The following is a 23,080-nucleotide window of genomic DNA, read 5'->3' on the forward strand; positions in this document are numbered from 1 at the left end:
ACTGACCCTGGCTGAGTCTGCATGAAAGGGAACTCTGGTGAGAAAGTTTAATGGAGGCTAGGGACACTTTAGCAATTCCTGAGATGGGATATGTTTAGGGTTGAGCCTGTGTGAGCCATGCACCATTGCATGCGAGGCACTATTGTGTACAAAATAGGCTTGGAGACCTTCTATTGCTTACCACTTGTTGGTGCGTGTGACACTCTTCTTTGCAGCCTCGTAATTGGTCACTGCAGGCCAAGCGTCATTTCTGATTCTTCCTGTAGAGCAGGAACCAAACCCTGATTGATTCCACTTAATCAGTGCCCATCCACTGCTCCTGACGTGAGGTACTATTGTTTTCTTTTTTAACCTCTAGTGCCTTGCAAACAAAGGGAGCAGACTTGAGAGTGTGAACCCATGTATAATTCAGATAATGGGAACAGACCTGTACTTAACCCAGGGTTTAGGAAAAGAAAACTCGTTTTTAGCTGCATGCCAGCATTATTGGCAAACCACAGAGTTGAATCAGCATTTTCAAGGTCAGTCCACTAATTTTTATTTTTGAAGATCACTGTGACTGACAAAAACGTGCCAAGCAAGACAAACCAAATTAAAAAGTTTTATTTTCTATGGTTAACTTTCTTTCATTTTCCCATGTCTTCATTTCTCACTTTGCATATTTATGTTTTGTTTTTGCTCGTGGGCGCTGTTGTCTTCATTTCTCACTTTGCATATTTATGTTTTGTTTTTGCTCATGGGCGCAGTTCTCTAAAGATGACAAAGATGATCTTGTTCTAAATATTGCAAAGCAAAATCATTTATTTCTCAAATGTAATTTCAGAAGTGATGCCATAGCACATGATCATGCAGTTCACCTCAATCCACCCCGCTAAAGTCCAGCCCACCCCACTCCAATCCCGCCCAATTCACTCCACACCAATCCACATGAATCCTATCCAGTACAACCCACCCCACTCTAATCCCATCCACCTACCCCAATCCACTCCACTCCAATCCAATCCAATCCAATCCAATCCACCCCACTCCACCCCAATCCAGTCCACCCCACTCCAATCCAACTCACCCCGATCCAATCCACCCACCCCAGTCCAATCCACCCACTCCAATTCAATACAACCCACTCCAATCCAACCGCACTCCAATCCACAGCACTCCACCCCACTCCAATACACCCACTCCAGTCCAATACACCCCACTCAAATCAAGTCCACTTGATTCCAACCCAATCTGCCACTATCCAATCCAATCTAATCAAGTCAAATCCATCCCACTCAAATCCAAACCACTCCACCCAATCCATTCCAATCAATCCAGTTCAATCCAATCCAATCCAATCTGATCAAGTCCAATCCACCCTACTCCAATCCACCCACCCTAATCCAATCCACCCCACTCCATCCCAATCTACCTCACTCTAATCAAAGCCACCCCTCTCCAACCCAATCCACCACAATCCAACCCACTCCAATCCAATCCAATCCACCCCACCCCACACCAATCTAATCCACCTGTAAGAAACCACTCCCCCAGCCCGTCTCCTACCTGCTCAATGAGTCCGATATCTGTCTCCTCTATGCCAGCATCTGGAAAAATGACAGGGCCTAGAAAGAGAGAAAGATCAATCAGAGGAAAAGAGGTGGGCAGGGTCAACAACAAAAAACTGACAGTTACGAATGGACTTCTCTCAACAGGAGGAGGAGAAGGTGGCCAATGGGATTGAAAAGGCAGCCGATTGCCCCAGAGAGTGACACCATGGGAATATCAGGAGTGTGGTATAAAGGCCTCCCTTAATATAGACATCAGAACTAGTGGACCTGTAACTAGCATTTTTCTCTTTCTTTTCCCTCACTTACCTGTGCGCTTCCTGATAGCTGTGGCACTCCCTCCAGTTCATCACAATGTTCCTATATGGGGGAAAAGAGAGTTATATTGTTTCACATTAGGTGATGAGGTGATGGGAGACAATAGCAGTGGAATAGAATCCCTTTCTCACTGCATTGTCCCTATATTTTGCTTTGAGGAGACGGGCAGTGGCACCACCCTTCAAGCAACCTGTAGAGAGAAAAAAGAAAGCATTACTTCACCTGTCAAGACCAAGAAGCCTTGGCCCACAATCCATACCTTCTAAATTGTGCTTGAAATACTTGGCCTGTATCTAAATTGTTGGCTTATATATTCATAACAATATCCAAAAACATAAATAAAAGGCAGAATTCACCTTGAAACAAAGCTTCTGAAGCCTCATTTCTGCCCTTCCCTCCCAAAAGTGGTGTCAGAAGTGGGACTGGAGGAAATGGAGGCTTGGATATCCAAAATGAAAGAAGAGTGCCAATGATTAGAAAAGGTCGTGGGGCGCTTTATGCCTGCATCTGAAGAAGATAGGAAGACCTTCTAAATAGCTATAAGGGGACAAGCAGAAAAAATGGAAAAGGTGGCTCGGTTGCAGGATGAAGCAATCGGGAGGCTAGCTGATGTATTGGGTTAACAAAGAGGACATAATGCTCTTCCCTTGGTTGTCTTGTAAAAGTATGTGGAGGAGGAGGACCCATTTTTTTTTCAATAACTTCAGAAGCTTAGCTCAAGCCACTGCTTGGCCCACAGATAGGTGGGGCCAATATTTAGACCCCCTTCTTACTGGAGTCCTACAAACCTCCTAGCAAGCCGCTAACCCCAGAGGAATGACTCCTAAAGAGGATGGCAAAAAGAGTCTCCTGAGAGGTTAATGGGTTGACAGTGAAATGTATAGGGCTCAGCTTCGACAAATTAAAGAAGGGCTCCACGAACGTCCTCGAGCCCTCCACTATCGGCTTAAAGATGTGACCGACCAATGGCTCCATCTGGAGACGTCCTCCAAATGAGAAATCAAGGAGAAAATATATTTAAAGCAGTACTTATCTTCTTTACAACCACCTATAGAGAAGTGGGTAAGGCAACATAGTAACATTACCCTGGAGACCGCAGTGGAAATTGCGAGTGCCTATAGTTGAGGTCAGGACCTCACCAAAGGAAGGTAGGAGGGTGGCTGGAGGATCAAGACACCTGGACCTGTAAGGCCTAGTAAACCTCAGGGCCCCTGAAAGTCAGAAGCCACTCTGTTAGTGATTGGACCCAGTCCACGGATCCCCCAGTCAGGACCCCAGTGTTTTTAATGCAGTGGGATGGGGCATATTGCCAGAGTACTCCCCCATAAGGAAGTTCCCATGGAGATCGGCCTGGTGTGATCGTCATATCATATCACCAACAGAGACAACCAACCTATTGTTGTACAATGAAGGTCAACAGGGAACCCGCTGAGGCTCTCTTAGACATGGAATGTCATCAAAGTGTTATTAGGCCTCAAGTCATCCCTGGAGGGGCTCCTGAACTGGAAGGAACCATCAATATCCAATGTGTGCATGGAGATAAGAAGACGTCACCTCCCACCACTGTCAACATACAACAAGAAAAACACCCTGTGTTACCTTTGCAAGTAGGAGTGATTCCACAGCTTCCTGAACCACTTATTGTAGGCACTGATTTCCCCAGCTTAGAGTCCTCAGTTCAGGAAACATGGAGGGAGGGTGGAAAAACTCTCCCTTATCCCAAGTAGAAGATACCGAGTGGCCAATCCCCAGACAGGAAAAGAGTAGAAAACACAGGAAGGCAGACAAGCAAAAGATATCATGAGGGCTACCAGTATACTGAGAGGAAGTCATCTGGGAGTCAGATAGAAGTATTCGAGCTGCCCAGATATAAGTGCCCCAGTTCCAAGAAGCATAAAATGTGGCTAAAGAGGAAAAGGACCAGCAAGGAGTAGGCTCTTACTTTTTTATACAACAAGGATTGCTGTACCGGAAAGGGGGAACAACACAGCCCAAACAGTTGCTTATACCCACTACCCATAGGGACAAGGTCCTGTTTTTAGCCCATAGTCATCTGTTGGGGGGTCACTTTGGGCCAGAAAAGAAAGTGAAAGCAATATTAGTGATGTTCTATGTGCCCAGTATTTACAGTCACAGAAAAAAGTACTGTCAAGAATGCCCAGCATGTCAGGTACATAGTGCTTCCTTACCCCCGAGGGCCCTCTTGTGTCCCCTACCTATAATCAATGAGCCATTTTCCTGAGTTGGGATGGGCATTATCGGCCCATTAGTACCTTGACGAAGTGGGTATCGGTGTGTGTTGGCTATCGTTAACTAGGCTACACGTACCCGGAAGCAGTCACTCTGAGACATCCAACCACAGCCTGCATTGCCAGGGCAATAATTGAGCTCTCTGGGAGAACACATATAATATCACACACCATAAACACCCAACCAGGAAAAAAGGTGTGGTTGAGACCATATCGAGTGCCTAGGGCCTGAAGGAAGGCTATTGAAGAGGAAGGTTAGTCCATGTTATGAATGGGTGTCATTAAGTCTTCTATGAGTGAGTGAAACTCTCCTATTGTCTTAGTCCCGAAATCCAATGGGTTGATTTGTTTCTGTATGGACTCCAGGGAAGTAAACAAGATTTCCAAATTTGATGCATATCCTATTCCAAGAGTTGATGAGTTGATAGAAAAACTAGGAGGAGCACCATATATTAGCACCCTTGATCTTTGTAAGAGATATTGAGAGGTCCCTCTCAACCCCCAGGATAAAATAAAAACTGCCTTCTCTACACTAGGGGGGTTGTATCAGTTCACTGTTTTTCCTTTTGGATTGCACGGGGCACCAGCCACTTTCCAACACCTGATGAATATGGTATTAAAACTCCACAACCTCTATGCTGCAGCTTATATTGATTACATTGTTTTATACAGTCCCTCATGGGAAACCCACCCACAACACTTATGTCATTTCTTGGTCTCATTGATTTGTGTGGGTCTCATGTTCAAGCCTGTAAAAGCCACTCAGCCACTAGAATATAAAATACCTAGGGTATTTATTAGGGGAGGGCATAGTTTCACCCTGAGGGAAAAAGTTGCAGCCATTCTCAAGATACCCTTCCCCAAAACAAAAAGAGACCTTAGGGCTTTCTTGGGATTGATATACTCCTATAGAAGATTCATATCTAACTTCTCCCAAGTGGCCACCCCCCTAATAAACAAAAGTAAGAAAGCAGAATTAGGACTATGTCATCCCTCTCAATTGGTCCTAAAGACGTTCTATACATTGCAGAACATTCTTACCTTGGAACCCCTCCTTCGCAGCCCTTGCACAAACACTGGAACATATTGCAAACTGACTGCACTCTTGCAAATATACTATCTAAAAGGCCGAAAATGATCCATAAAAGGGGCAAAACTATTAAGAACTTTGTATGTAAAAACGTTTTGCCTCCCCCTAAGGAAAGTAAACTAACATGGCTGCCTGAAAAAAATCAAAGGCTTTTATTGATGTGGTCATTGCAACATGTGCAATCCATTGTTACACAAAACTTTGGAATTTAGTTATAATGGAAGTGACACATATAAAATCACCACTTTCATTAATTGTAATACTAAATTTACTGTATATGTCTAGAATGTGAATGTGGCCAAATATACGTGGGCAGTACAATTAGGCCCTTAAAAGAACGCATTCAGGAACATATTCGTACACTTAGAAACAACGATATGACATCACCAGTAGTACGACATATGAATAAAAAACATCCAGGTACAGAAGTTCCAGCAATAAAATATATGGGCATTAGTTACACACCAGTGAATCCTAGGGGCAGAAACAGGACACTTGATCTAAGAAGGAACAAAGCAAAATGGAACATTAAGTTAAGGACCATAGAAATGGGGATGAATCTTGATAATGAACTGTATAATTTTTTATAACTGTGTATGTATAGATGTGCAGTCCATGAAAGCAATTTAGCATTGTTGTAAATTCCTGTTGCTTATGACCGGATATATGTGAGCATATTAGGATTAATGTGTATTTGATGTTATTGCCAAATGTCTCATAATGTTTCACTATGGTGATGGTCTTCTCTGTTTTTTTCTCTCTGCTCTGCTCTTTCCACCTATTTCAGATCTATTGTCATGAGATCATTTTATTGGTCATATAGTTGAAGAGATAATCTGGTTATCTATATCCACAGGTCAATCACATTGGATATAGTTTATGGAGATTTTTCCTTTGTATAAAAACTGTTTTTGCATCGTATGTTCACATGTTTGATGCAATATATTATAGAGGAGCCACAGTGACTATACTTCAAGATGGCCACTATAATTTATTATGACCTTGTAAAAATCTCGTTGGGTCTCTACGACAGTTCGATTTGGTCCCTTTATGGATGAATCATCAATATATATATTTTTTTTTTGGGTGCTTTAGCTCCAGGATGGCTGCCATGTGTTGTGTGACTTTTCAAGGATATTCTCTTCTTGCTTGACAATTTGATTTCGCCCTTATATGGACGATACACGTTAATATTGTAGGTATGATGAGTTACGCAATGATTTTACAAAGGCGCAATTTCTCACATTATACTTCCACATAATAGTTGTAGTATCATATGGAGAATCCATATGTGCTACATTTCAAGATGGCCGCCACGCTTTATGCGATCTTTCAAGGACTGTTTCTATTGTGACGGTAGCCCAATTTCTGCCTTCAACAGAAGGCTGTATATCCGATGTTGGCATGCTGACTTTGTTAATAAGTATATAAGGCGGTTGTTTAACAGACGGTCTCGGATTGAATCAACATGACGCGGATTTACGACGCTGGAGATGACAACATATAGGTATTGTTCTGAAGCTGATATTTTTTCTTTTTTAATGTCTTTTTGCTCGCATATATGAGTGGTAGTAGCATTCTGATGCTCTTGCAACGTCGTATATCTAAGTATTTTATGATGCTTACTGGGTCACATATACACATGTTTCACCTTGCCATTAGTTCTATTATCGTATTCTCATATCTGTACCCTTATTCACGTACATAGGGAAAGTCAATTTAGAGCGTATTCATTCTAGTGTGCATTTTCATGGGATTGCACATGATTTTTTGGCTTCCCATATATACTTCATTTATAAGATGTGGTGTCACAGTTTTGATTTCATTCTTGCTTTGACTATGATCCTCGGTTTCAGATAATTAAGATACATGATTAAACAATAACTTTTTTAGTTACTGTAGAGATTAATTTAGAGAATACTGATTCATTTTCTGATGCTGTTTAAACAGTTTGAATTAGATTTTAGCCGATATATATTGTCTATTTATAACCGACACACAATTATGGTGTGTGGGATTCTTTTAGATTATAAAACAATGACGTTAAAATTGTAAAATGTTCTCTAATATTAAATTTTCATGTTTGTAGACAGAAGAGTAGTCCGATGTGACGTTCTCTTCCACTTATGTGATATATGTAAACATTTTCTTCCTCTGGGACTAGCTGAGAATTTGACAGTCGAAGTAGAGTTTTCAACAAGAAAATTAACTCTCGGGACCCATCATAACTAATGGGCATGGTCGTTATTTGTATCAAGGTTAGTAGTAGACTTGAGTATTGTTACAATGGATATTCTTATGTAGCTTGGAGCTTAAGCTCATGACTTTGGTCCCCATTTCTATTTAGAATTTTGGACAACGACTTGGGACCTAAGGACTTAAGAATAATTAAGGTATTTACCCTTGGGGGTCGGTGACTATGATCGCTTTGGGGATGACTTGTCATATAGGGCTTGTCTCACTCTAAAAATCTTGGGACTCCTCTTATTATCTAAATTTTTCTGCATGGCCACTTTTTTTATATGACATATGCACTTCTACCGCTTGAGCGCATGGCCATATTTATGGCTAAACAACATTCTCTAACCATCTGTACAACTACTAGGTTTTTTGACATTTGGTGTTTGGTTCTCTTTTCACAATTCTCAGTATGAGTATACACCTTTGGAGACTCTGGTGAAAAATTCTTCTATCCATTTTTAAGGTGTAGTTATTATTGGAATTTTTGTAGTACAAATTCTTGATCAATAATATTATGTTTTTGTATTACAATCTATCAGCCTTGAAGAAGTCCAATTTTGGACGAAACACGTGTCGGCTGATGCTACATGCGGGTTCAACGTACATCTTCTAGGCCCACATTTTTCACAATTTGTTTTTTCAACTAGAATACTTAGGGGGTCATTCCAAGCTTGGCGGGCGGCAGGAGCCGCCCGCCAAGCGCGAACCGCCAGAAGACCGTACCGCGGTCAAAAGACCGCGGCGGTCATTCTGGGTTTCCCACTGGGCTGGCGGGCGACCGCCAAAAGGCCGCCCGCCAGCCCAGTGGGAAACACCCTTCTACGAGGAAGCCGGCTCCGAATGGAGCCGGCGGAGTGGAAGGTGTGCGACGGGTGCAGTAGCACCCGTCGCGAATTTCAGTGTCTGCTAAGCAGACACTGAAATTCAAAGTGGGGCCCACTTACGGGCCCACCCAGGGCACACCCAGGGGCCCCACGACACCCCTCACCGCCATCCTGTTCCTGGCGGTCGAAACCGCCAGGAACAGGATGGCGGTGAGGGGGTCGGAATCCCCCATGGCGGTGCAGCAAGCTGCGCCGCCATGGGGGATTCCTCAGGGCAGCGGAAAACCGGCGGGACACTGCCGGTTTTCCGGTTCTGACCGCGGCCATACCGCCGCGGTCAGAATGCCCTTAGGAGCACCGCCAGCCTGTTGGCGGTGCTCCCGCCGACCCCGGCCCTGGCGGTCAAGGACCGCCGGGGTCGGAATCACCCCCTTAATGTCTTTCTGTCAGCTTTATGTCAGTGTGGTCTTATTGTATGAATCTTATTATTATGTGTATTTCAAAATAAGTGTTTTCTTTAATAAATTTTACTTTTGATATGTAAAGGTATTTATAGGTATGTGTTTTATAAGAGAACTGACACCTTTATCAACAGACATATTATCTTTCATAAGTCTTAATTGGCGTTTTGTATTTCTATATTAAGAACAATTTGTGTGCTCCGCTATTTCCTTCTTTAATAAAAAAAAGTAAGAAAGCAGAATTAGGACTATGTCATCCCTCTCAAATGGTCCTAAAGGCGTTCTATACATTGCAGAACATTCTTACCTTGGAACCCCTCCTTCGCAGCCCTGATTTTACAAAAACTTTTATTCTCCAGACAGACACTTCGGGAGTTGGCTTAGGTGCGGTTCTGCCCCAAAAAGACAAACATGGACAAGAAAAACCTATCCTATATATGAGCCGTGAGCTATTTCCCCAGGAAAATAACTATGGTACTGTGGAGAAAGAAGCCCTAGCTAATAAATGGGCTGTTGAAGCCCTTCAATACTACTTGAAAGGACGTGAATTTATCCTTTATACAGACCACATTCCTCTTGAGTGGACGGCTCGTACAAAGGTAGAAACCCTTGCATACTAAGATGGTTCCTAGCCCTTTAGCCCTTTCTGTTTAAGACTCAACACCGTAAGGTTCGAGAACTGGGCAATGCCAATTATCTCTCACATTACCCAATGGACTCATTTCTTCCAAGGAAGAAAGTAGAGGAGGAGATATGTAAGGAAACACCCCACCCAACCCACCTCCTTACCTGGTCAATGAGTCCGATGTCGGTCTCCGCTACGCCGGCATCCGGATAAATGACAGGGCCAGGAAAGAGAGAAAGGACAATCAGAGAAAAAGAGGTGGGCATTGGCAACAAAAAAAACATGGCAGTAACGAAGGACTTCTCTCAATAGGAGGAGGCGGAGTGGGACCAGTGGAATTGAAAAGACGACTGATTGGCCCTAAGAGCACAAAGTAGGAGGTGACGAGGGGAGAGACGAGGAGCTAGAGAGGAAAGGAGACACAGCCATGGAGGGAAAGTAAAGGGAGGAAGAGAGACGTGGACATTGGGAACGAGGAGGAGGAAATCCAGCAGTGCAAGGAAACAACAGAGGAGAAGCCAGAGGTCAGCACCAAGGGGGAGTAGACAAGTACGCAGGACAGCAGCAAGATGGAGGAGGAGTTCGAGGTGTGGTTCGACACAGAGTAGTGGATGCGGCCAAAGATGCCGTTGCTGCCTGTCATAGCTCAGGATAGCTGGGGATAGTGTGGTGAGTGCTCGGAGCAGGATGGAAAGAGACATTTGGGGAAGGGGAGAAGCACCTGCATGAAGGAGACAGAAAAAGGGGAGGCTCACGCACGTCCCATAGAAAGTGACAGCATGGGGATATCAGGAGTATGGTATAAAAGCCTCCCTTAATATAGACATTGAAACTAATAGACCCGTAACTAGAATGTTTCCCTTTCTTTTCCCTCACTTATCTGTGCGCTTCCTGATAGCAGTGGCACTCCCTCCGGTTCACTACAAAGTTCCTACCGGGGGAACAGAGACCCAGAGAGTTTCATTTTTTTCACATTAGGTGATCTGGTGACAGGAGACAATAGCAATGGAATAGAATCCCTTACCCACTGCATTGTCCCTATATTTGTTTTTTGTGGAGACTAGTGGTGGCACCACCCTTCAAGCAATCTGCAGAGAGAAAAAGGAAGGCATTACTTCGCCTGTCAAGACCAAGAAGCCCTGGTCCTCATTCTGTACCTTATAAACTGTTCTTGAAATACTTGGCCTGTATCTATATTGTTGTCTTGTATATTCATAACAATATCGAAAACTTTTTAAATAAAAGGCAAAATTCACCATGCAACAAAGCCTCCGAAGCCATATTGCCATATTTCTGCCTTTCCCTCCCACTCCACCCACTCCAATTCAATCCACCTCACTCCAATCCAACCCAATCTAATCCACACCACCCAATGCAATCCAATCCACCCCACACCAATCCAAACCAATCCACCCTACTCCAATCCAATCCATGTAATTCCAATCCAGTCCACTCCAATCCACCACACTCCAGTCCAACCCACCCCAATCCACCCCACTTCAGTCCTATCCTCCCCACTCCAATCTAATCTGCCCCAATCCAATTCAGTCCACCCCACTCAACCCCAATCCATCCCACTTCCACCATCCCACCATCTAACCTGTTCCATTCCACCACAATCCACCGGACTCCAATCCACTAAACACCAACCCAATTCACCCCATACTCCATTCCAATCTACCCCAATCCCATCCACCACACTCCATTCCTCCCCACTCCAATCCACCCCACCAAATCTAACCCAACCTACACCAATCCACTACAATCCAAATCACACACTACAATCCACCTCACTCCACCCCACTTGAATCCAATCCACTCCAACCCAATACTCCCAGTTCCAATCTAATCCACCATACTCCAAACCAATCCACTCCAATCCACCAAAACCCATTTTACTCTAATCCAATCCACCCAACCCAATCCACCGACCTCACTTCAATCCAATCCACCCCACTTCAATACAAACCACCACTCTCTAATCCAATCCATCCCACTCCAATCCAGTCCACTGCTCTCCACCCCAATCCAATCCACCACTCTTCACCCCAATCCAATCCACCCCCATCAGTCCCATCCACCACAATCCATCCTACTCCAATCCAATACCCTCACACCAATTCAATCAACCCCACTCCAATCCAATCCACAGCACTCCAATCCAATCTGCCCCAGTCCAGTCTAATCCACCTCAATCCAACCCACCCCACTCCAGTCCAATCTGCCCCAATCCAGCCCACTCCAATCCAATCTATCCCACCCTACTGCATGTCGATCCACCCCACTCTACCCCATTCCAATCCACCACACTCTACGACACTCAATGCCACTTAGCTGTAGGACACCCTACACCACTGGACTCTACTCCCCCAACTCTATGATACTCTACTCTCCCCACTCCACTCTACAACACTCTACTCAAACAACTCCACTCTATGACACTCTACTCCACTCTATGACATTCCAGTCTATGCCACTAACTTTTAGTCATGCTGAACATCAGCCACACTGGTGTACAAGATTGCTAAAACAAGTTGCCAAAACCAATTGCTCTTGTATAGGTGACACCTATAGACTTTGCCAATACTTGTTAGATATGCATTTGGAGTGAGTGTGGAACTATCAATCAATCAATCAGTGCTTGTAAAGCGCAACTACTCTCCCATTAGGGTCGCAAGGTGCTGGGGGGGAGGAGTAGTGTATACAGGTGAGGTGGTTATTAGAAAAGCCTTGTTTTCAGTTCCTCCGTGAAGCTGAGGAGGGAGGCGGTTTGTCTGATGTGGAGGTGAAGGGCGTTCCAGGCGGTGGCTGCGAGGTAGGGAAAGGTATGTCCTTCTGTTCTGGTTTTCCTGATGCAGGGTACTTCTGCGAGAGAGAGCTGGGCTGAGTGTAGGGCCCTGTGGGGTACGTGGAGGTTGAGTCACTGGTTCAGGTATGCTTATCCGGTGTTGGGGAGGGCTTTGTGTGAGTGGGTGAGAATCTCTTAGGTGATTCTTTTTTCTATGGGAAGCCAGTATGTAGGTGTTGCAAGATGTGGCAGTATCGAGGTAGGTCGAGGATCAGTCTGGCGGCGGCGCTCTGGATGTTTTGTAGCTTGCGGGTGAGTTTCTTGTTGATTCCGGCGTAGAGTGCATTGCCGTAGTCCAGTCTGCTAGTGATCAGGGCATGTGGGATGGTCTTTCTATGTTCAAGGGGGATCCACTTGAAGGAGGAGGGTTTGCTGGTTCGTGGGGAGGTTGGAGTCCAGGATGATTCCGAGGTTGCGAGCTTGGCCAGTGGGGGTGGGCAGGTTTCCAAGGGTGAGTGGCCACCAGGAGTCATTCCACGCTTTGGGTTGAGGGCCCATGATGAGTACTTCTGTCTTGTTTGCATTGAGTTGAAGCAGCTGTTTCTCATTCAGTTGGCGACTGCTTTCATGCCTTCGTGGAAGTTGTGTCTGGCTTTGTTGGGTTCGTTGGAGAGGGAGAGGATGAGTTGGGTGTCGTCGGCATAGGAGATTATGTTGATTCCGTAGCTTCTGACAAGGGTGGCTAGTGGGGCCATGTAGACTTTAAACAACGTGGGGCTGAGGGAGGATCCCTGGGGTACTCCGCAGGTGGGTGGTGTGGGGTGTGTGAGGAAGGGCGAGTCTTACTCATTCAGTTCTGCTGGTGATTAAGGATTGTTCCAGTCGAGGGCCTTGTCTCCGATGCCCGCTTCGTGGAGTCTTCTTATAAGAATGTGATGGGAGACTGTGTCAAAGGCCTCCAAGAGGTCTAGTAGTCTAGTAGGATGAGTGCTGCTGTCTGTCCCTTGTCAAGCAGGGAGCGGATGTCATCTGTCGCAGTCAGGAGGACTGTTTCGATGCTATGTTTTTTCCTTAATCCGGATTGGGAGATGTCAAGGATGTTGTGGTCTTTTATAAATGTGTCGAGTTGACTGTTAACTACTTTTTCAATTACTTTAGCAGGAAATGGGAGTAGGGAGATGCGCCTGAAGTTTTTGGGGTCGGTGGGGTCTGCCGAGGGTTTCTTGAGGAGGGGGTTGATCTCAGAGTGTTTCCAGTCATCAGGGAAGGTGGCGGCAGCTAGTGAGCAGTTGATGGTGAGGCGTAGCTTGGGGGCGATGGTGTCTGTGGCTCTGTTGAAAATGTGGTGGGGGCATGGGTCCGTGGGGGCCCTGGAGTGTATGGATCTTATTGTTCTCAGCGTCTCTTCGGTGGTAAAGGGGTCCAGGTGGTGACTGTTGGTTTGTTGGTGTCAGGTTTAGATAGAGGGGGTTTTGTGCGTAGGTTGTCCTTGCTGAAACTGTCATAGATGGTCTTGATTTTGTTTTGGAAGTAGGTGTTGAGTCTGTCACAGAGGTCCTGTGAGGGTGGGATGTCCATTGTTTCACTGTTGGGTTGAGCAAACTCCTCGATGATGCTGAAGAGTTCCTTGCTGTTGTGTGCGTGTGAGGAGATTCTGCCTTGTATAGCTTTCTTTCTGGTGGTTCTGACGAGTTGGTGGTGTGCTGTGGTGGCGGCTCTGAAGTTGCTACGGGCTTCTGTGGATTTGATGATTCTCCAGATTTTTTGGAGGCGACGGCAAGTGCGTCTAGATTCTCGAAACTCAGGAGTGAAGCAGCTGGCTTTCTTTGCATGGGTGCTGAGGTTCTTTTTGAGGGGGGCTATGGTGTTGGCGCAGTCGGAGATCCATTTGTGGAAGGTACGTGCTGCGGTGTTTGGGTCATCATTGTGGGCGATGGTGGGGACGGTGATGGCGAGGGCGGCGGTGAGCTGATCGTTGGTTATTCTTGTCCAGTTTCTATGTGATGTCTGGTGTTGAGGTCTGATGACTGTGGGTGTGTTGATGGTCAAATGGATGCATCAGGGTCGAGGGTGTGTCCTGCTGACTGTGTTGGCTCCGTCACAATCTGTCAGAGTCCTGTGTTGTGGAAGTTGTCTAGGAGGGATGCGGTGTTGGGGTCTTGTTGATTTTCGAGGTGGAAGTTGAGGTCTCCCAGTAGGATGTAGTTGGTGGCTCTGATGGCTTGTGAGTGATTCAGTCCGTGATGGACCCGGAGAAGGGTGTACGTGGTCCGGTAGGGCGATAGATGAGGATTCCCCTGATGGTGGATGTTGGGCTGGTGTGTAGCTTGAAGTGGAGGTGTTCCATCAGGTTTGCGGATTCTTCAGAGTCTTCGAAGTGTGTGTTCAGGCAGGTGTTGGACCTGTGGATGATGGTGATTCCTCCTCCAGGGCGACTGGGGTAGTCTTTCCAGGTGATCTTGCATCCTTGGGGATGGCGATGGTGATGTCCGGGCCTCAGGTGGTGTTGGTCCAGGTCTTGGTTAGGAATGTGACGTCCAGAGAGGTGCTGTCAAGGAGGTCCCAGATTTCGGTAGTCTGTTTATGGAGGAAGAGGACGTTGAAGAAAATGCACTTCAGCGTTTTTGGGGTCGGAGTGAGGTTGCGAGTGGTTTGTGCTTGGTCCAAGGTCTTGGTGGTGGTGTAAGTTTGGTGGCAGCGGAGGCAGTTGAAAAGACCGTGGGTGTTAGCTGGTGATGCTTGCTTGCAGTTGTTGTTGCGTCCTGGATTGAGTGTGATGTGTGTTGCTGATGTGTAGAGGCGGCGGGTGGCAGGACCAGGGGTCCTGGCACAGGTCATGCTCAAGTCGCAGACAGGCGCAGACGGTCTTACCTTAGACACGCCCGCTGCGCGCGGCTGCCATTAAGTAGGGATGCACACTAGACACCAGGGATGAGGCGCAGGCAGAAGCCTGTGGGTGGAGGAGGGCCTCGAACTACTGACAGAGGTCAGAGCTCAGGGAACAGAAGGGCTTCACTTGCCGGTGAAGCTACGTGGTGCCAGAGCAGTTCACTGACCAGGTCAGTGAGGTCGCTCTTCCACCTGCAGCAGCCGCCATTAAGTAGGGAGGGGGGAGGAGAGGACATCTGGGAGGCGGGAGCAGGAAACGGTGCGAAAAAATGGGGGAGAGGCCGCAGTGGCAGGGGCAGCAGCAGCGGGAAGAGCGAAACGAGCAAGAGGAGGGGGCGGGGCCTTAGGGGCAGCAGCGGCGGAGAGAGAGAGAGAGGGGGAAGAGCGAGAGAGTTGAGAGAAAGAGCAGAGTGAGGGGAAAGAAATGAGGAAAAGAGAGAGAAAGCGCAGAAAGCAAAAGGCATGAAAGAAACAGTTTACAAAACAATAAAATCGAAGAGAACAGAGGCAGAAGGCACCTAGCAGAAGAGCAGAGCTCTCCCACTAGACACCAGGGATGAGGCCCAGGAGGAAGCCTGCAGGTGGAGGAGGGCCTCGAACTACTGACAGAGGACAGAGTTCAGGGAACAGAAGAGCTTCACTAGGAGTGCAGGCTGCCAGTTTAAATATTCTTATGCTTCATAGAAAAAACATCAAGTACGAGAAAATAGTGTTTTATTGGACTGTGTGTCTTCTGCTCTCATACTTTCAATTTTGAAACGTAGTAGTTAAAGATTTGTAATAACTGGTGTATGTTTGACCCTCCCTCGTGCTTTCAGTGACAGGGGCAATTACATAGAGGCTTGAGCGGTGGTAACATAATGCCCTCTGTTGGTACACATTTAACTTGTGACTGTATTACAAAGAAATACTATAACTGTGTTAATTTCTTCAGTGTAAATTACACTTATTCGTGTAATTATGTTACTCAGTGGTGGCTGGTGAAATATGAAAATGGTGGGGCAGAAAGCAGAAAAAAATAAGGTGAAATGCTCTGAAGAGGAAGCAGAACAAGAGGCCCCAACTCTTAGAAGAAGAGTACAGCGAGGAGGCAGGAGAGGGTTTCTCACCGGGAAAAGTACTCTTGGGAGACCATGAATCCAGAAATGAGTATATTCCCATCCAGAGGACTGGAAACAAGCAGCACTAAATCCAGTAAACAAGGCTCATGCCTTAAGAGAATTTCAAGCGGAATTGACAAACACGGTGATATAAATAAGTAATATAAAGCAACGAACAAAGATTTCAAGCTTGCACTAGCTGCCCCGTCTAGTAATTAGAAGCGCTATTTATATAATTTACGTGGAAAATAAGGCTCATGGATGAATTTCCCTGAAAAGCACGAAGAGCAAGTTAGAAATCGTTGTCCATAAATTAAGTACATGATACGGCTCATTTACTGGAGGTTCGGATTGCCTGAGCACCACAACATAATTCAAGCAAGTAGTGTGTAATAGTAAAACACTGAGAGGGACATTGAAAGAATTCACGTTTTTTACTGAACTCTGACGTGGGTTTCACGCAGGGCTTCACCGTACTACGCCCTGTGAGATTGGATTTCATCAGCGTGATGGCGTCACTCCTGTAGCATCTTCCTCAATACAATCCAGGGCTGTGAGAAGGCAAGCCCTACGATAGAGATTCCCAACCATGCCCAACTCTCCTCCCTTTATTGCATTGCTGCCTGATGATGCTCGGAGGTAAGAGACCACAGCCAGACAACTTTAAGTGCAGAATTGAAGTGCCTGAAAACCAGAGGGGCGGGGCCCTAACGCTCTAATGAAGAGACGCCACTGTTACTTTTGTTGTTGAATAGAAATACCTTACTATTCTTGTCACCTTTGTCTCTAAATATACTTTTAGCTGAGAAGTGCCTGTACTGTCCCACTTAATGCTTGGCAGTTTTCCGCAGAATTATTGTGTTTTCCCATTAAAATGTAATATGTTCTTTTGATAACCACTAACATTGTCGACCCAAAATGTAAAAGCTATTAAACGTTGTGGTATAGTCTTTTACACATAGGGAGTCCTGCTAAGAAGTACTGGTACTGCTACTGTCCCAATAAGGTCCTTGTTGCGAGGTTCCTTTTAATTTCAATGGGGGTGATGACTCCACCAAATTATGTGATTTGTGGCAACACCGCAGAGCTGTTTTGTTTCAGCCGGAGAGTTTGCTACTGGGAGAAGACATACTACCACTGTGTGAAAATCTGGGACAAAATCAGGAATTTCAGAGGGAATTAGGCATATAAATATCAATTCTGCCTAATTCCTCTTTTCTAAGGGGACCCTCTGTGTCCTACTTGTAACCCCTCATTAACTCTACCAACTCCCCTTCCCTAGAGTTTCAGAAAGGCCAAGGACTGGTAACTCTGGGTGAGGTGGGTGACTGGGGTGGCTGGAGGGTTACCAGACCATTACCTCCCGTCCCTCCCTCGCCTTCCTTTTAAACCAATGAGGCCTCCCGCCTCCCCCTAGACCCTCCCTTCCCCTTTTAAAAAAAAAACCCACCCTTATCTCCTCCTGTTTCTTATGTCTAGCCCACGCTAGATGTTTTCTTTTTCCCTTACCTGCACGGCGGGGCCTGGAGGTCTACGATGGAGGCACTCCTCGGGATGCGGAGCTCCGCGAGGAGTGCTGCAGCTGGTCGCGTCCTGTGACGAGCAGCCGGGCTGCTCGGGAAAACGCGGACTGAGGGCCGGCTGACGGGGTCAGCCGGCCCTCTGTGGCTGGGGCGTCGATTTCCGGGTTTCCGCGCTGCAGAGCGGCGGGGAGCTGCGGAACGGCGATTTTTGGAAGGTTCAGGTAGGACGGGCGTTCTGCCCGCTGTTTTATGATGGGGGCAGTTATGTTTGACCTTTTAAAGGATTGGTGGATTCCTAGGACGATCTCTATATAGGGAGAATGCATTTTAGGGGTTGATCAGTGTATTTTTGGATAGTGACATGCCTAAGGTTCCGCAAAGAGACGGAGGATTGTCTCCTCTTCCTCCTCCTCGGAGGAGGGTGCTGCTGGAGTTTCCACTCCTGGGGGCTCACAATTACCGGATAGGGGCTCTCCCCTCATGTCTAGAGATGAAGTGCAGGAGATGATTGAGGTGGCTGTTACCAGGGCTCTTCAAGCAGGGGTGGCCAGGACTGGGCAGTCTAAAAATTCTCATACGTCGGCTGCTGCACGGAAGTCCTCATCAGATAGTGAGGGTGATGAGGCCCCTTCTACGTCCTCTGGGGGTAAATATGTATTCAGAGAAGAAATGTGGGAGGTGATGGCACATGTTCGGGACAATTTGGGTTTCCCAGTGTTTCAACCTTCAAACTCAGATTCTCACTTATTTCCACAATATCAGACGCCTGCCAAGTTTGCCATGCCTTTTCAGGGACCTGTGAAGGATTTGGTATTTCGAGAATGGAAGGATGTGGATAAAGCTCAGGTTCCACGCTTCCTGCAGAAACTATATTTTCTTGAGGGGGAGGAGGTGTTACCTCCTTCGGTCCGCCTGGATTCAATTCTGGCTACCCTGATTGGCAAAACGGCAGTGAATCCGGAGGATTGTGTGCCGACGGATACCACGGACCGTAAAGTGGATTCAGGTCTTAAAAGGGCGTTTGCCGCTGAGAATCTGGCACTAAGGGCTGGTATATATTCGGCTTATGCGGCCCAGTCGTTGGTGCAAGACTTTGATAAGCTGGCGGTGGCTGTTCAGGAAGGGGCAGAATGTTCAGAGCTCCTGGCTGGTATGGAACAGCAGGCCAGATTGTTGGCGGATGTGTCATCAGATGTGGTCCGTACTTCGGCTCTGGCCTCGGGTGCTTTGATTGGGGCTCGTAGGTCCCTCTGGTTGCGTTCATGGAAAGCTGACCCAGGGGAAAAGGCGGTCTTGCTGAGACTGCCGTTTGAAGGTCGTAGCCTGTTTGGGGAGCAGTTGCCATCCATGCTTTCCAAGGCATTTAAAGAAAGGAAGCATGCCTTGCCTTATAAAGGGGTTTCTACTTCCAGTAAGGGGTGGAAGAAGCATTCCCGATCTTCTCCGAATAGGGATTCCAAATCCTTTTCTTTTAGAAAACGGCGTTTTCAGCCACGTTTTTCTCCTAAGAAGTCAGCTCCTACGAACCGGGGTGGGTTCAAGAAGGGGTCCTGACAATCACTGTGGGCCTGGCATAGGGCCGGTTGGGGGAAGGCTGAGTCACTTTCTTTCAGCTTGGGAGGAGAGTGTCAACGATCGTTGGGTACTAGACATTGTGGCCAATGGTTATGTCATCGATTTTGGGGTAGTACCTCCAGATTGAGGGGTACGTCCCTCCCCTCTGCCTTCAGGGGGGTCACGGAGAAGAGCGTTATTGGACGGAGTTCGGGACTTGCTAGTCAAAGGGGCCATTTCCCGCGTTCCGCTGGAGGAACGAGGTCAGGGCACTTATTCAGTCTTGTTTCTTGTGCAGAAAGTTTCAGGGGGGTTTCGCCCAGTGCTCAATCTGAAGGATGTGAATGCTTGGATCAGGACGGTGCATTTCCGCATGCTGTCTATTCAGACTATATTTCCATTGGTCAGGCAAGGGGACTTTCTAGTGTCGCTGGATCTGCAGGATGCTTACCTGCACGTGCCTGTGGCGAGGTCTTCTCAGAGGTTCCTGAGGTTTGCTGTGGATCAGGAACACTACCAGTTTTGTGTTCTTCCTTTCGGTCTAAAATCTTCTCCTCGAATTTTTACGAAGGTGCTGGCCCCCCTGGTGGCTTTGCTACATTCAGAGGGGGTGTTTATTCATCCATATCTGGACGACATCTTGATTCATGCTCAGTTACGGGTCCTGTTGCAGAAAGAGGTGGCCCGAGTTCAGGGGGTCCTGCAAAACCACGGGTTTTTAATCAACTGGGAGAAATCAGATTTAGTTCCGTCCCAGGATCTGGTTTTTCTGGGGGCTCGATTTCAGACTCTTCTAGGCTTAGTGACGGTGTCAGAGAAGAGGTTGGGTGTACTCCAGTCCTTGGTAAAGAAGGTGGTATTAATGACCGCACCACAAGCTCTTCTATGGTTACGTCTGCAGGGTCATTTGGCGTCAGTGATATTTCTGTTTCCTTGGGCGCGTTTCCATCTCCTGTGCTTGATGACGTGGTCCTTGAGAAGGTGGGCACCGGGGTCCGGTTCTCTGAAGGACAGGGTTCAGGGGTCCTTGGTGATTCACAGGGAATTGCAATGGTGGTTGGATGCAGATCATCTTCGGGTAGGGGTTTCTTTGTCACCTCTGAGACCTGTGGTGGTGACTACGGATGCCAGCCTCTCCGGTTGGGGGTGTGGATGGGATCGGCTCAGGTTCAGGGGTTTTGGTCACCTCGGGAGGCGAGTCGGTCGTCGAATTGGCGCGAATTGAGAGCGGTCTTTCTGGCTCTGGTCCATTTCCAGGGGTCCCTGAGGGGGGAGGCGGTTCTTATTCGGACGGACAACTTGGTGGCCAAAGCTTATGTCAACCATCAAGGAGGGACCAGGTCAAGGGCTCTGTTCAGTCTAGCCAGGGAGATTTTTGTGTGGGCTCAGGAGTGGGTTCCTTCTCTCAGGGCTACGTACATTCGGGGGGTGGTCAATGTTCGGGCGGATCTACTGAGCAGGGTGATTCCTTCCTCTCAACTTTTCTCCCTCCGGAAGTCTCTGTTTCTGCATCTCGTTCGGCTTTGGGGGCTTCCAGTGCTGGATGTGTTTGCGTCCGCAGAGAATGCGAAGTTGGATCGCTTCTGCTCCCGGTTTCGGTGTCCCCAGGCCTGGGAGGTGGACGGGATGTCATGTCCTTGGCCGAGGGGTCTTTTGTATGCATTCCCTCCGTTTCAACTTCTCAGGGCGTTTCTGTTGAGGGTGAGGGATCTGGGATCCAGGGTTATCCTGATTGCGCCACTTTGGCCGCGGGCGAATTGGTTCCCGTTGTTAAGGCTGATGGCAGACGGGAGGATGTGGCCTCTTCCTCTTTGTACATCTCCCCTGGAGTTTCCCTGCCTCCCAGTGGTGTCGTTGAGGAGGTTGCACTTGACGGCCTGGAAGTTGAACGACGAGGCTTGACGGGTCTGGGGGTACCGGTTGCTTTGAGTTCTACATTTCTGGCTTCCAGGCGACGTTCCACTTTACTTTCCTATGGTAGACAGTGGCAGGTTTTTTCTTCTTGGTGTTTGAGTCATGAGTTGGATCCTACCTGCGCGTCTATCTTTGAAGTGATGCAGTTCCTGCAGGACGGTGCACAATTGGGTTTGTCGGTAGCATCTCTGAGGGTACAGTGGGCGGCGATTCAGGCATTCAGAGGTCCATGGCGTAATCTTAAGGATGAAGGGCACCTGATGCCTAGATTTTTTCAAGGTCTGGTTAATTTATTTCCTCGCCCGGTCGTTCTTTTCCTTCATGGGATCTTTCTTTGGTTTTGGATGTTTTGACGGAGGCCCCATTTGAACCATTGGGGGACTGTGATTTGCGCCATCTGTCCTTGAAGACGTTCTTTTTGGTAGCCATTACTTCGGCTCGTCAGTTGGGGGAATTGGGGGCCTTGGCCTGTTCATTTCCTTTTTGTAAGGTTTTTCCCGATAGGGTAGTTCTGGTACCAGTGCCTTCCTTTATTCCAAAGATCAATTCTTCGTTCCATTCCCGTCAGGAGGTTATTCTTCCTTCATTTTGTCCAGAGCCCTCCTCTAGGGAGGAGGTCCGTTTGCATTCGTTGGATGTACCCAGGGCTTTATTGGAGTACCTGCGGGTGGTGGCTCCTTTTCGTAAGGGGGATTCACTTTTTGTTAATTTCGTCCGGCACGTAAAGGTGAGAAACCTTCCACGGCTTCCTTGAGTCGGTGGGTGAGATCTTTGATTTTGTTGGCCTATTCCTTGAAAGGGGTGGTTCCTCCTCAAGGGATTCAGGGTCGATCTACCAGAGGTATGGCGGCTACGGTGGCCGAACTTCAGGGGACTTCCGTGGTGGATATTTGCAGGGCCGCCACTTGGGCTTCACCTTTGATGTTTGTGCGTCATTATAGGCTTTCAGACTTGGGTAATTTGGAGTCGGTTTTAGGGCACCGAGTCTTATCCTCTATGAGATAATAGGGGTAGGGTGTTTTGGTGTCCTTGGTGCAGGATATGAATAAAAGTTCTTGCAACTCTGTGTCCGTCTCCTGTGTTTTTCTTGCTATGTCTCATTGGTTTAAAAGGAAGGCGAGGGAGGGACGGGAGGTAATGCTTCCATTTTCTTACGATAATGGCATTACTCCTAGTCCTACTCCCTCGCCTTCCTTTTCCGTTCCCTCCCGCCCTCCTGGTACGGACTGTCCGAGTTGCTGCTTGGGCTTGGTTTTTGTACAGGAGGAGATAAGGGTGGGGGGGGGTTTAAAAGGGGAAGGGAGGGTCTAGGGGGAGGCGGGAGGCCTCATTGGTTTAAAAGGAAGGCGAGGGAGTAGGACTAGGAGTAATGCCATTATCGTAAGAAAATGGAAGCATGCCTAGTGATGGGTTAAATGTATGGTATGTCCACTGAGAAATGTAAGTAGTGCATATGACCAGGGTAACAAACCTAGTGAGAAATGTTAGAAATGTACTATTAACAGTACTTTGATTTACAACAGTACCAATGTAGGGGTAATATGGTGGGTTTCAGAAGTATACTAGAACAAGACAACTATTAGTTGACTTACCATGACATTGTAGCCCCGCTCTTGCTCTGGCCTATACATACCACCCAAGAAAAGTGAGTTTTCAGAGTAAATGTTTTCATTTCCAATACTGCCTGGTAAAGAATCCCTATGGGTTTTTCAAAGAGTCATTAGGCTTAAATATCACGCAACATTAGTAACCATTTGGGTGCCAGGCTGAATTAGACCTCAGTGTATAAATCTGTAATTTCCAACAAAGTGCTTGTATGTTTAATCTAATCTTGCCTCTTTGGCGACATTATTCGAAACCTTCAGTGCAAAAAAAAAAAAACATTTTTATTTGAACAAGTTGTACATTGTTAAAATGTTTGCCTTCCATGGCAAGTTACGCATAAGTTTATAAATCA

General features: G+C 47.0%; 1 long non-coding RNA gene across 2 annotated transcripts in view; it reads right to left on the minus strand.

Annotated features, from left to right (window-relative positions):
• Positions 1 to 597: 597 nt before the first annotated feature.
• The window catches only part of LOC138285531 (uncharacterized), a 124,486-nt gene continuing 102,003 nt past the window's right edge, over positions 598 to 23,080 (minus strand). For both annotated transcript variants that reach the window (XR_011201609.1, XR_011201608.1), the window contains exons 2-7: positions 10,380 to 10,443; positions 9,520 to 9,548; positions 5,670 to 5,704; positions 1,857 to 1,907; positions 1,546 to 1,604; positions 598 to 750 (exon numbers count right to left, since the gene is read on the minus strand). This is a non-coding gene — a long non-coding RNA (uncharacterized lncRNA). The remainder of the gene's footprint in view (positions 751 to 1,545; positions 1,605 to 1,856; positions 1,908 to 5,669; positions 5,705 to 9,519; positions 9,549 to 10,379; positions 10,444 to 23,080) is intronic.

The sequence above is a fragment of the Pleurodeles waltl genome, chromosome 3_1, assembly GCF_031143425.1.
Source record: "Pleurodeles waltl isolate 20211129_DDA chromosome 3_1, aPleWal1.hap1.20221129, whole genome shotgun sequence".
Classification (NCBI taxonomy): domain Eukaryota; kingdom Metazoa; phylum Chordata; class Amphibia; order Caudata; family Salamandridae; genus Pleurodeles; species Pleurodeles waltl.